This window comes from Polypterus senegalus, chromosome 12 (genome assembly GCF_016835505.1).
Source record: "Polypterus senegalus isolate Bchr_013 chromosome 12, ASM1683550v1, whole genome shotgun sequence".
NCBI lineage: Eukaryota > Metazoa > Chordata > Cladistia > Polypteriformes > Polypteridae > Polypterus > Polypterus senegalus.
Window position 1 is genome coordinate 17,642,970 of NC_053165.1, and position 5,000 is coordinate 17,647,969.

The 5,000-nt window shown below is 40.7% G+C and overlaps 1 protein-coding gene across 1 annotated transcript in view; it reads right to left on the reverse strand.

Moving 5' to 3' along the window:
• Positions 1 to 5,000, reverse strand: part of dag1 (dystroglycan 1) — a 95,109-nt gene that overhangs the window by 84,068 nt on the left and 6,041 nt on the right. The gene's annotated exons all lie outside the window — the stretch shown is intronic.

A 5,000-nucleotide genomic window follows, 5' to 3' on the forward strand; every position in this document is an offset into this window, starting at 1 on the left:
AAGTAGAGTTGAATAATGCAGTCAAGGAGCTTTTGAATTCAGCCAAGTGAAAAATGACGGCTCTCCGATTAACTGCGATTTTAGTTCCCTCTCCTTTCTCTTTCTCAGATCGCTTTTCGGAAGGAAGTCTGTTTCGTAGTTTTTGTGAACAGTTTGAAAGTGCCTTTCCACATTTTCCTTCTTTGGAACAGCAATGATAGATTTGACAGATCAGACAAACGCACTTCGATTGTGACATTGTAAGAAAAGAAAAAAAAAATCCTCTTCCAATTCCACATAAAGCTCATATCCTCCCCAAACATATGTTTTTTAAAATCCCTTCTTTAGTCGATATAAATTGGAAGGCTAAATAGATCACAGCCGGAGTTTTGCAGTAGCTTGCGCGTTTGATCGTGCGTGCGGGATGACCAGTGTGTTAGAAGAAAAGAGATAGACTGGCCGCCCTGTATGTCAATCAAGTGGCAAATACCATAGGCAGGGTATAAGATAGACTAAGTTTTACAAAAAATTTTTTTGGAATGCCAACGCGATCTACCTGCACTACCTATCGCAAACGATGCATTGGGCACCCCTGCTGTATGGTGTACATAGGAGATCATTTTTATATAATACAAACATACACACTTCATACTATTTTATGTGCATGTATGCAGTTTTTACTATTGATATATGCACTACAAACTTAAATTATGCAGGCAATACTTTATTTTTTTTTTATTATACACACACACACATTATTCCCATGCACTACATTATTCTTTCTAGATCCAATTTCTTACAGCTTTCAAAAGGCCTCTTGACGAGTCTCCACTGGCAGTCTTCTGGTCAGAAGTTTTAAGGCATGGCTCAGATCGCCATCCCACTTCAATAGATAAACAGCTCCGACCCCTGTATCCAACAATACTAAATTCAATGGAACCCCTAGTACTTCTCACCATCTGTGACTTAAGCAAACCTTCACACCTCCACTTGGAATGCCAGATCAAACAGAAACTCCATTTTAGGTCAGGTCTCCTAAATTGAAGTTTTTTTTTTTGTTTTTTTTTTGTGCCCTGCCAAGCATAGTTACGGTTACTGACCATAATTATACTGGACTATCTCTGCTCTATTCAAGAGATAAACTGCACTGGAAGATAAGGCCAAAGGGCTCCAGGAGGATAAAAAGCTCTTAAACACATACAAATGACGCATAAACATTTTAACACTACTCCTAATGCTCAAGTGCCTTATAAATAGTTCACCGAGTAGAAGAGAACTCTACCTGCTACTTTAAGTCAGATTATAGAATATATATATATATATATATATATATATATATATATATATATATATATATATATATATATATATATATATATATATATATATATATATATATATATATATATAAATTCCAGGAACAGCTTTCCTACCAACCAAACTAACACTCTGCCTAATTAGCAAAACCTGTATTTAGCAGAAGAGACTGAGAAGGCAAGCTGGAATTGCTCTTCTCCACGCGAGGGCCCATTTGTGTGTCCAGTCACAGACTGTGAAGAGAATGGCTAAGCTGTACTGTTAAATATAATCCTCTGCATATCTAGTATGTGTACTGTTCTGTCAGATACGAGTCTTGGTAGCTGAATCCCAGAAGTCTCTATTCCAAACCAAGAATGACCAAACCCAAAGAGTTAAAGATGTTTTGAAAACCCACAATGGAATCTTAAATCTCTTCAAAACCCGTGGCTAGCAACCCAGGGCAGAAGCTCTTGGAGGCTCATCGTCTGAATGACACCAATAGCCAACTTCTTTGCCTTTTTTTTGATGATGATGATGATCTGTGGTGGGCTGCCGCCCTGCCCGGGATTTGTTTCGAGCCTTGCGCCCTATGTTGGCTGGGATTGACTCCAGCAGACCTCCATGACCCTGTAGTTAGGTTATAGCGGGTTGGATAATGGATGGATGATGAAAACAGTGCGTTACTTTTGGCATCTCTAGATTTCAGATAGGACATCAGGCTTCAGTTGCCAATACATGTTTCACTCCCTATGTGGTGTTTCAGCATTCTTCTTTGGTTGACTTGGGTTTACTCATTCTAGTCCTGACCTGTCAAGTCAAAAAGGGTTTCAGCTCACACCTTGTGAGAAATAGGCTTTCAACCAGGGAGACTACCTGCCTTAGCCCCGCCGAGGCTGGATCAGGCCCATCAGGCCCGCCGAGGTGGAATCAGACCCAGTCTCCATGCAAGTTACGAATAAGCACTCTTCAGTAGCTCCAGAATAGGCGAAGTGTGAAGTTTGTGCACGAAAGTATCCTGTGAAGGTCTGGAGGCCTGCTGAGGATCAGCTATTGCTTTGCACGAGTGCTACCAGGGTGTGTGCCTACCATCCCAACTGGTCCGGGAATAGCAGGTTAGAAAATGAACATACAAAAACGGCTAAATACTTAGTACTAAAATACTAAATATTAAATACTAAAGACTCAATACTAAAATGTTGACTTCATTATCAATACCTGCTTTCAGACCTCAACACCGGTACCACAGTGGTTACAAAGCCGCACTATCCCTCTTGATAGCTGTGAAGTCCCGAGTGTGTTGCAGCAACGGTGAGGATTTTCATGAAGTCTACGTCATCTCAAAACAATAAGGGGTGGTCCCAGTCCGATCTCCTTGAGGCAAGAAGTGGAAGGATAGGAGCCCCCCCCATTCAGTATCGATCACGTCAAAGCCCGTCTAAAAAAACGACGTTTCTTTATACCTACACTAGCGAGCGTCGAAAGAAGCGTTGGGTGTTGGGTGATTTATTGAATGGAAGGCCAAAATTTATTTCCAGCGCCAAAAAATCCTGAAATAGTGGCGCCATACCGTTTTAAAATTTGGGATTAGGGTGCACAACCCTAATCAGCTGTCCACTCCCTGGTGGATCCCACCTCTGTTGCCTGGGATTCTATTCTTATTGCAAAAAAAAAAAAAAAAGTACCAGTTCAGCGAGTTCAAAGAGAAATTTAGGTTTAATAAAAATTAGATTTTTGCAGCAAACTTCATGACGGTTTCAATGTAAATGAACATAGATGCCTGAACAAAAATTCACTCTCTGCATTAACTGTGTGCTGAATGCCAGACACCTGCATGCATATTCATCAGTGGAACTGCATGATGGGGAATTTAAAAAAAAAAAGAGGTCACCAGAGCACAGAAATGTTAGGAGGAGGAGTTGATACCCATCACGGCCATTGACCTCCCAGCCACCCTTGGGCCTCCGTGTTATTCCTGGCAGAGGTGTCTCTCTTATGTTGTCCTACAGAAGTCCTTAGGCTGGCCTTTTCATCCTTGGGTTGTTAGAAGATCCACGCAGTTAATGTGGCAGGTGTCATGATTTACACGTCTTTAAACATTTTATTTTTTTTTGTGTTTAATATAAACTGTTAGTTGGTTAGGTTTAAATAACCTGACTGCCAAATTTTTAAGATGTATTTTCATGTAGTTGCTTCATTTTAAATCGGTTGTGGTGTTGGCTAATGTACAACAATAAATACATAGATTAAAAGAGATGGCCCAAATCAAACCGGTAGGCAAGAACTCAAATTTCAGCGTATTCTTTGCACCCTCTTGCACATAATGAGGGCACTTTTTTTTTTTTTAAGGATGCTTGGAATGGGCAATCAATCCCAAAGACCAGCAGAGCACTCTGAACCAGGCCACCGCAGAAATGAACAAATTATGAACGTGGGAGTGGAACCGTTAAGGTTAGGGGTAGGGTTAAACGTCATTTTGTAAATCGCTGTGATTTAGAGCCGCACTTGAACTGATGTACTTGCTTTGTGTAATTAATGTCTGCTTTATGCAGTGCTTTGGGATGTGGACCAAAACAGAAGGTACTATAAATATATATAAAAAAATATAAAATCCTAAGCCTAAAAGTGCAACGATTTTATGTAATGTTTTTATGTCACACTTTAAATCAGGCTTATTTTAAAACCTACATATATATATGTTTGGTATCATTCTTTTCAGAATTTATCAAACTTTAATGTGAAGTTGTTATATTTTCACATTCTTATTCCGTTTTTAAATTATAAAGTAAAAACTATCAAGAACTCATGCCTTTCGAGAGGAGACTTTGTGCCAAGAGATTTAACCACGCCCGGGGCTGGAAATAAAAGACAAAGAGTAGGACAGCTGCTGTACAGGCTTTGAAATGTTGAAGCGCTGTGCGAGATGCAGATTACGCGACACAGCAACAGCAAGCCAGCCGCTTAACGAGCAAATAAAAAAAAAAATAAATAAATAAATAACACTATATTTGTTTGTTATTGTATCACCGTTTAAGAGGGGGTTTCGGAGGAGCGACTGCGTCACCTTAGGGCGTGTCCAGCCCCCTCTTCACAACGCGAGTGGCAGAAACGTGAAGTGACTGGCGTGGAGCTCAAGCCAGGGGGGTTAGCGAGGGAAGCGAGCGGGGGGGGGTTGGGGGAACCCTTAGTGTGTGTGTGTGTGTGTATATAAAATTTAACATCTGTCTGTATGTCTGTCTCTCTGTTCGCTTTTCACAAGAAAACTACTTAATAGATTTAGATCAGTTTTTTTTCTTATAATTTGCCTGAACATTCTGCTTGATTTTGCGACTTCTCTCATCACGCTAAATAAATATCAGTTTGCTTGTGGTACCGATTTATTCGCATGAATCCAAGAGACACACCAGCCTCCGTTTGAGTCGGTCTTCCTCTCACCACGTGTTGGACTGAACCTCGCCTCCGCTTAGCTAGCGATATCCGTTGGTTCAGCAGACATCATCATCTAGAGATTGTTAAGGAGTAACGTTTCTCAGAGAGACATCAGAGCTACGTGTGTTTTAGCGGGTAGCTGATCATTGGCAGAGATATCACAGCCACATGTTCTTCTCCCCACACGGGGGACGTCCCCCCATCACAGCTGAACACGATCAGATAAAGTGACAACATCTGACATTGAAGTGTACCTACCATCTGCTTGGCCAGAATTACATTTTATTTATTTTTAA